Source organism: Triticum urartu, chromosome 3, assembly GCF_003073215.2.
Source record: "Triticum urartu cultivar G1812 chromosome 3, Tu2.1, whole genome shotgun sequence".
Classification (NCBI taxonomy): Eukaryota; Viridiplantae; Streptophyta; class Magnoliopsida; order Poales; family Poaceae; genus Triticum; species Triticum urartu.
In genome coordinates, this window is record NC_053024.1 from 353,213,665 (window position 1) to 353,223,516 (window position 9,852).

The following is a 9,852-nucleotide window of genomic DNA, read 5'->3' on the forward strand; positions in this document are numbered from 1 at the left end:
CCGGCATGACACCATGATCTCCATCATCATGATCTCCATCATCGTGTCTCCATGAAGTTGCTCGCCAACTATTACTTCTACTACTACGGCTAACGCGTTTAACAATAAAGTAAAGTAATTTACATGGCGTTTCTCAATGACACGCAGGTTATACAAAAAATAAAGACAACTCCTATGGCTCCTGCCGGTTGTCATACTCATCGACATGCAAGTCGTGATTCCATTACAATAGCATGAACATCTCATACATCACATATATATCATTCATCATTCATCACAACTTTGGCCATATCACATCACAAAACACTTGCTGCAAAAACAAGTTAGACGTCCTCTAATTGTTGTTGCAAGTTTTACGTGGCTGCAATAGGGTTCTAGCAAGAACGTTTTCTTACCTACGTGAAAGCCACAACGTGATTTGTCAACTTCTATTTACCCTTCATAAGGACCCTTTTCATCGAATCCGCTCCAACTAAAGTGGGAGAGACAGACACCCGCCAGCCACCTTATGCAACTAGTGCATGTTAGTCGGTGGAACCGGTCTCACGTAAGCGTACGTGTAAGGTTGGTCCGGGCCGCTTCATCCCACAATACCGTTGAAGCAAGATAAGACTAGTAGCGGCAAGAAAGTTGACAACATCAATGCCCACAACAAATTGTGTTCTACTCGTGCATAGAGAACTACGCATAGACCTAGCTCATGATGCCACTGTTGGGGAACGTTGCAGAAAACAAAAATTTTCTTACGTGTCACCAAGATCAATCTATGGAGTCATCTAGCAACGAGGGAGGAGTGGATCTACATACCCTTGTAGATCACGCGCGGAAGCGTTCAAGAGAACGGGGTTGATGGAGTCGTACTCGTCGTGATCCAAATCACCGATGATCCTAGCGCCGAACGGACGGCACCTCCGCGTTCAACACACGTACGGAGCAGCGACGTCTCCTCCTTCTTGATCCAGCAAGGGGGGAGGAGAGGTTGATGGAGATCCAGCAGCACGACGGCATGGTGGTGGAAGTAGCGGGATTCCAACAGGGCTTCGCCAAACGCTGCGGGAGGAGGGAGATGTGTCACAGGAGGGAGAAGGAGGCGCCGGGGCTTGGGTGCGGCTGCCCTCCCTTCCCCCCACTATATATAGGGCCAAGGGAGAGGGGGGGCGCAGCCTTGGCCCTTCTTCCAAGGAAGGGTGTGGCCAGGGAGGAGTCCATCCTCCCCAAGGCACCTAGGAGGTGCCTTCCCCCTTTAGGACTCTTCCTTTCCCTTATCTCTTGGTGCATGGGCCTCTTGGGGCTGGGCGCACACCCCTACAGCCCATGTGGCCCCCGGGGCAGGTGGACCCCCTTGGTGGACCCCCGGACCCCTTTCGGCACTCCCGGTACAATACCGATAATGCGCGAAACTTTTCCGGCGACCAAAACAAGACTTCCCATATATAAATCTTTACCTCCGGACCATTCCGGAACTCCCCGTGACGTCCCGGATCTCATCCGGGACTCCGAACAACTTTTGGGTTACCGCATACTAATATCTCTATAACCCTAGTGTCACCGAACCTTAAGTGTGTACAGCCTACGGGTTCGGGAGACACGTAGACATGACCGAGATTGCTCTCCGGTCAATAACCAACAGCGGGATCTGGATACCCATGTTGTCTCCCACGTGCTCCTCGATGATCTCATCGGATGAACCACGATGTCGAGGATTCAAGTAACCCCGTATACAATTCCCTTTGTCAATCGGTATGTTACTTGCCCGAGATTCGATCATCGGTATCCCAATACCCCGTTCAATCTCGTTACCGGCAAGTCACTTTACTCGTACTGTAATGCATGATCCCGTGACCAGACACTTGGTCACTTTGAGCTCATAATGATGATGCATTACCGAGTGGGCCCAGTGATACCTCTCCGTCATACGGAGTGACAAATCCCAGTCTTGATCCGTGTCAACCCAACAGACACTTTCGGAGATACCCGTAGTATACCTTTATAGTCACCCAGTTACGTTGTGACGTTTGGTATACCCAAAGTACTCCTACGGTATCCGGGAGTTACACGATCTCATGGTCTAAGGAAAAGATACTTGACATTGGAAAACTCTAGCAAACGAACTATACGATCTTGTGCTATGTTTAGGATTGGGTCTTGTCCATCACATCATTCTCCTAATGATGTGATCTCATTATCAATGACATCCAATGTCCATAGTCAGGAAACCATGACTATCTGTTGATCAATGAGCTAGTCAACTAGAGGCTTACTAGGGACATGTTGGTGTCTATTTATTCACACATGTATTACGATTTCCGGATAACACAACTATAGCATGAATAAAAGACAATTATCATGAACAAGCAAATATAATAATAATGCTTTTATTATTGCCTCTAGGGCATATTTCCAACACGCGCCTACCCCCCTGGGCGCGCCCCCTGCCTCGTGAGCCCCCTGACGCTCCACCGACCTCAACTCCAACTCCATATATTCGTGTTCGGGGAGAAAAAACTCAGAGAGAAGGATTCATCGTGTTTTACGATACGGAGCCGCCGCCAAGCCCTAAACTCTCTCGGGAGGGCTGATCTGGAGTCCGTTCGGGGCTCCGGAGAGGGGAATCCATCGTCATCGTCATCATAAACCTTCCTCCATTACCAATTTCATGATTCTCACCGCCGTGCATGAGTACTTCCATCGTAGGCTTGCTGGACGGTGATGGGTTGCATGAGATTTATCATGTAATTGAGGTAGTTTTGTTAGGGTTTGATCCCTAGTATCCACTATGTTTTGAGATTGATGTTGCTATGGCTTTGCGATGCTTAATGCTTGTCACTAGGGCCCGAGTGCCATGATTTCAGATCTGAACCTATTATGTTTTCATGAATATATGTGAGTTCTTGATCCTATCTTGCAAGTCTATAGTCACCTATTATGTGTTATGATCTGTTAACCCCGAAGTGACAATAATCGGGACCATTACCGGTGATGACCATAGTTTGAGGAGTTCATTTATTCACTAAGTGTTAATGCTTTGGTCTGGTACTGTATTAAAAGGAGGCCTTAATATACCTTATTTTCCAATAGGACCCCGCTGCCACGGGAGGGAAGGAGAAAAGATGTCATGCAAGTTCTTTTCCATAAGCACGTATGACTATATTCGGAGTACATGCCTACATTACATTGATGAACTGGAGCTAGTTCTATGTCACCCTATGTTATAACTGTTGCATGATCGATCGCATCCGACATAATTCTCCATCACCGATCCAATGCCTACGAGCTTTTCATACATTGTTCTTCGCTTATTTACTTTTCCGTTTCTACTGTTACCATCACTATAAAACCCAAAAATATTAATTTTTATTCCGTTACCATTATTATCATATTACTTTGCTACTAAATACTTTGCTGCAGATATTAAGTTTCCAGGTGTGGTTGAATTGACAACTCAGCTGCTAATACTTGAGAATATTCTTTGGCTCCCCTTGTGTCGAATCAATAAATTTGGGTTGAATACTCTACCCTCGAAAACTGTTGCAATCCCCTATACTTGTGGGTTATCATGAGGTAGTGCAGGAATAGCACCAGCGTGACGACGCTGTGCTACTCGAGGAGAACCATCTCCGGGCTGCTACGCGTGCTACATGCTACCAGCAAGACCTATGTCGCTATCACAGCCACAGGGTTCATGCCCGGTGTTTTAAGGAAGGCGACCTTATCCTTATGCGCGTTCACTCTGCCAAGGGTACAAACAAGTTGATGCCGAAGTGTGAAGGCCCTTACCTGGTAGTATGAGTCACCAGAGCTGGCACAGTTCGTTTGAAGACTGCAGATGGCATTCAGTTGCAAAAATCATGGAACATTGAGCATCTCTGCAAGTTCTACCCATAAGGCGCGGCTATCAAGCCCTGTCGGGCAGCCACCCTTTTGTATAGGCCTTGCCTCTATTGCATGTAACCCCTTGTACAAAGCCAGGTGCAGACCCTAAGCAATAGAGAAATAAATGAAGCGCTGGGGGCCCCCTGTGAAATTGCATGCATGCATAATCATATCATGAGCATGGCATGCTCATGTAGATAAGATCGCATATGGTATCATTTTCATCTACACTAAACTGCAGGCTCCTACCATGGTCTTGGTCCCAAAGAGGAGATGAAAAGACAAGCCTACATTGCGATCCCCGGCAAGCCAAACAGATAAGTTCTCTCTCTTACCCATACATGTTCTGTAAGTAGATACTGGTGGATTTGAAAACCTCGCCACCTTCGAAACTTAGGTGCTCCCATCCTTTGACTCAAACGTTGCTTCGGTCAGGATGGTCGCAGTGGCCTTTGGCGAAAACATTTGGCGGGCGGCCGGTCCCTCTTTATGATGTGTGTCCGGTAGGCCTAGCTCTGCGGCAGCAAACTAAGGGTACCAATAGGATAGCCTTCTGGGTAAAACTTGTTTACTTGAATGTATAGAGGCATTTCACCTCTACATGGACATGTTACATGCACAAGTACCTGGCAAGGCTTATCTTTTTCATTAATATGCTGATTAACAAGTATAGATCTTACGGAAGACAAACATGGATAAAAGAGATCACATAATTTGAAGTAAAGTTTGGAAAATGCCTACACATTTTAGATTGAAAAAAAGATAGATGACCGTGATGTGTTTGCTCTATCCCTCCCCTCCTTGGAGCTGCAGGGGAGACGAAGAAGAAGGAGGGAAGGCCTGGCTAGGATTCGACGCCTCCCCAGGATCAGGATGGCACCGTTCTCGGGCTGGGAGGAAGAAACCAAAGGGCAGGTGCGGGTGGTAAAACTGCCGGAACCCCAACTTGTGATGATGGTGCTGTTGGCAAGCACACCTCGTCGGAGCGGTCATCCTCGCTCTTGACATGTCGTGGGTTGCCGCCACCTTCCTCACCGCGGTCACCCAAGAGGGCGCGCCAACTACAGCTTAAGCCCCCACCATGGCGACCAGGTCCATACAAGATTGTCTGGCCTGGTGCTTTGAGTATATACATCAATGTCAGGCCTCTAAAAAGCCCATTGTTCTTCTGAAATTGGATTTTACAAAGGCTTTTTATACTACTGAGCATGGTTCCATTCTTAGGATTTTGAAATACAAAGGTTTCAATGATGAGTGGATCTTGTGGATGCATATTATTCTGTCATCTAGTCCATCCTCTATGTTACTTAATGGTGTACCTGGACATCATTTTAAATGTAAGAGAGGGGTTAGGTAAGGTGATCCTATGTCAGCTCTATTGTTTGTGCTTGCTGCTGATCTTCTGCAGTCTATGGTCAATGACATGTGTTCTACAGGATTTTTGACACTCCCAATTCTAACTCATAGTTAGGATTACCCCATTGTTCAATATGCTGATGATACTTTAATTGTTCTACCCGCTTTAGATCATCAACTACTGGCTCTCAAAGATATGCTTGATGTTTTTGCTGCTTCAACTGGGTTCTATGTTAAATTTGCAAAATCTTTAATGGTGCCTATGAACATGTCACATGATGTGGCCACTAGATTAGCTTCTATCTTGGGTTGCAAGTTGGGGTCATGCCTTTCACAAATTTGGGTTTACCAATGGGAAGTACAAGGCCTTCAGTCCAATATCTCATGCCTCTAGTGTATAGAATTGAGAGAAGGCTCTCAGCCACGTCTTGTTTTCTGAATCAAGGTAGTAGGATCCAATTGCTTCAGTTTGTGCTAACTTCAGTTACCATATATAACTTGCTCACAAATACTGTCAACCGACCTTTCCAAAGCTGGGTGATGGAAGGTGTATTATGTTTTGGACTAACAACTAGTTTACTGAGCTTAATGGTTCCTCCACCAGTCAGAAATTTCCCACGTTGTTCTCCTTTGTTGCTGATGGACAGTTATCAGTCTCTCAAGTTCTTTCCCAGGAGCTGCTCTCTAGTTTGCATCTGCCTTTGTCTATCCAATATTTTCAAGAGTTGGCTAGTTTGCAACATATGATGGAAGGGTATGTATGCTCTGAGGAGCATGATACCTGGATCTGGCCTTTCAACAAGGGATGTGATAACCCACAAGTATAGGGGATCGCAACTATTCTCGAGGGTAGAGTATTCAACCCAAATTTATTGACTCGACGGAAGGGGAGCCAAAGAATATTTGCAAGTACTAGCACCTGAGTTGTCATATCAATCACACCTGGAGATTCATTATCTGCAGAAAAGTGATCAGTAGCAAAATAGTATGATAGATTTGATAGTAGTAGCGACAACAATAGTAGTAGTAATAGTGATAACAATGATTTCATAGCAAGTGTAACGGTAACAACAGCAGTAGTAACTTAGTAGGAACAATATAAGAGAAATTCGTAGGCATTGGATCGGTGAATTTGTTGGATGATATTCATCATATAACAGTCATAACCTAGGGCGATACGGCATTATCTCTAGTTCATAAATATAATGTAGGCGTGTATTCCATAAATAGTCATCCGTGCTTATGGAAAGAACTTGCATGAGATGTTTTGTCCTACCCTCCTGTGGCAGCGGGGTCCTATTAGAAACTAAGGGATATTAAGGCCTCCTTTTAATAGAGAACATGAACAAAGCATTAACACATAGCGAATACTTGAACTCCTCAAATTACGGTCATCACCGAAAAGTATCCCGACTTCTGTCACTTCGGGGTTTATGGATCATAACACGTAATTGGTGACTATAAGTTGCAAGATCGGATGTAGAACATAGAAATAATGGTGATAACATAGACGGTTCAAATCTGAAATCATGGCACCCGGGCCTAAAGTGTCAAGCATTAAGCATGGCAAAGTCATAGCAACATCAATCTCAGGACATAATGGATACTAGAGATCAAGCCTAACAAAACTAACTCAATTACATGATGAATCTCATCCAACTCCTCACTGACTAGCAAGTCTACGAAGGAATTACTCAATACCGGTGGGGAGCATCATCGAATATCCACCTCTCCGGAGCCCCAAACGGACTCCAAATCTGGTCTCCCGATGAAGAACAGGAGGTGGAGGTGGCTCCGTCTCGTCAAACGTGATAATTCTTCCTCCCTGATTGTCCTCTGAAAATGTGATTTTGTAGTATCAGGGTTGAGGTATTCGTGGCCAGCAGGTGGGGACAACCCACCTGGGTGCGCCATGAGTGGGGGCGCGCCCTGGTGGGTTATGCTCACCCAGGTGCCCCCATCCGGTGGTTCTTGGCTCCAGTAATTCTCTTTTACTGAATAAAAATACTTGCAAAGTTTCATTCCAATCCGAGAACTTTTATTTATGCACAAAAATAACAACATGGTAGTTCTGCTGAAAACAGCGTCAGTCGGTGTTAGTTTCATTCAAATCTATGCAAATTAGAGTACAAAACAAGAGGAAAAGCGTTAGGAAAAGTAGATATGTTAGAGACGTATCAACTCCCCCAAGCTTAAACCTTTGCTTGTCCTCAAGAAATTCCGTTGATAAACTGAAAGTGGAAAAGAAAAACTTTTACAAACTCGTTTGCTCTTGTTTACATAAATAAAATTAAGTACCACCCAAGTTTTCAGCCAAGATCATGACTAACCATGTCGACAATAATTCTTAAAAATCTATACCTATACGAATTATGTACTCCCAAGAAATTACCACGTTAATTAGAAATTACGAGCCATTGATCTGGTGGGACCGAGTTATTACGGTGTTGATTTAACCCAGTAGACATCCCATGTTAATTGAAAAAGAAAAATACTAACCATTTATTCTTCGGGACCATGTTGCCGTGCAGATCTAACATACTCATGAGTTGTGAAACGTACAGACCAGGGACTCAGTTATCCTCAAGCAATCAAATCCCAACTCTTCTTAGAAAAGTTAAATTAAATCCCAACTCGATTGGCCATAGCCTCCGTGGTTATTATCATGGCAGGCAAGTCCTCTCCCTCATGCATTATCTTCCTCCTCTCTTCACAACTCAAGATTATTATTTTCATCTGGTGGCGCCGAGTTAGATCGGGCAGTAAATCACACATCAGCCTCCAGGTGCTATCAACATCTTCTTTGCGTGTTCCTTTTTATCTGGGAAAAGCAAGATCAACAAGGAGATGATGACTTGATGGTTGCTGTCAGCAGGATTAGCCGTCGTGAGCTCCACTTCTTGAAGGATGGTGTTGCTCCTGAGCCGTGGACATGTTGCGTGTATATGGCACCAACATCAATAATATGGCCAGTCGTCAAACACATGGATGCAGTGCGCACTACCGCTGAAAGTTGCTGCTGGTCACATTGTCCGTTCCTCACCAACCTCACCAAGTTCTGCTGTCGGAAAATCCAGTGTTGAAAGGAAGGATGGTGTTGCCGCCGTAGCCCTGGATGTTCTGTGTACGCATTGTCACTGTGTTTTCATGCTGCTTGTGCTCTGCTTGCTGCCAATTAGAGAAAGAGAGATATCAGAAGAAGAGAAAAGGAAATGGCCAGGAGCATCTCACAACAACAAGCTGCACAGATTGCCTCAAGGAGAATTTAATTGGAGGCCATAAGGACACACGTCCAATTGAAAGTGAACAAGGCAGCAGCCAACAGGAATAGAGACAGATATATGAGAGGAAGGAGAATTCGTGGCCTTTGCTCAAAATTGTGGCCTTGCCATACAAGAGTGCTTCAACGTTGCGAAGGTAAACTATAATTAGCCATTAGTTGGTAATTATATAGATGTACTGGACAGATTCGTGCTAATTATTGATCTTGAGATTGTTTGTCTCACCGTCCAAAACTGTGATTAAATAGTTCCTCATGTAAAAATTAAGCCAATGGCTAAAGTAGTGGGGTTCTACAAGCAACTGTTTGGGCCTCCACAGGACAACTATGTGTCGCTGGATGAGTCTAGGATTGAGGATGTGCCTCAACTTACGGCTGTTGAGAATGATACTTTAGTCGCTCCTTTTTGTGAGAAAGAGGTATTTGAGGCCATTTCCCAGATGAAGAATAATAAGGCTCCTGGCCCGGATGGTTTCCCGGCAGAGTTCTATAAGAAGTGTTGGCATATTATTAAAGGAGATCTCTTGCCTTTGTTCAACGATTTATTCTTGGGCCAGCTTCATCTTTTTAAGCTGAATTTTGGAACTGTAACCTTACTTCCAAAGAAGACAGAGGCTATGCGGATTGAGCAATTCTGGCCTATCTGTCCACTTAATGTTAGTTTCAAAAAATTTACCAAGGTTGGGACGAATAGGCTCACACAGATTGCGCATACTGTGGTGCAGCCTACACAGTCTGCTTTCATGCCGGATAGGAACATCCTCGAAGGAGTTGTGGTCCTGCATGAAACGCTCCATGAGATCCACACGAAAAAACTTGATGGTGTTGTTTTCAAAGTGGATTTCGAGAAAGCGTACGACAAAGTCAAATGGCCTTTCCTACAACAGGCACTCCGAATGAAGGGTTTTGATGAAGCTTGGAGAAGACAAGTGGAATCCTTCACGCAAAAAGGGAGTGTTGGAATTAAAGTGAATGACGATATAGGCCAGTATTTCCAGACACACAAGGGCCTGAGACAAGGTGATCCAATGTCTCCTATTCTCTTCAATATTGTCGCAGACATGTTGGCAATCCTGATAGGTAGGGCAAAGGAGGCCGGTCAAGTAGGTGGCTTGGTGCCGCATCTTGTTGATGGTGGCATGTCCATCTTGCAGTACGCTAATGATACAATTATCTTTATGGAGCATGAATTGGCAAAAGCAAGAAATATGAAGCTGGTGTTGTGCCTTTTCGAGCAATTGACTGGCCTGAAGATTAACTTCCATAAGAGTGAGTTATTCTGTTTTGGGAGAGCCAAAGAGGAACAAGATGCTTATAAGCAATTGTTTGGTTGCAAAGTGGGA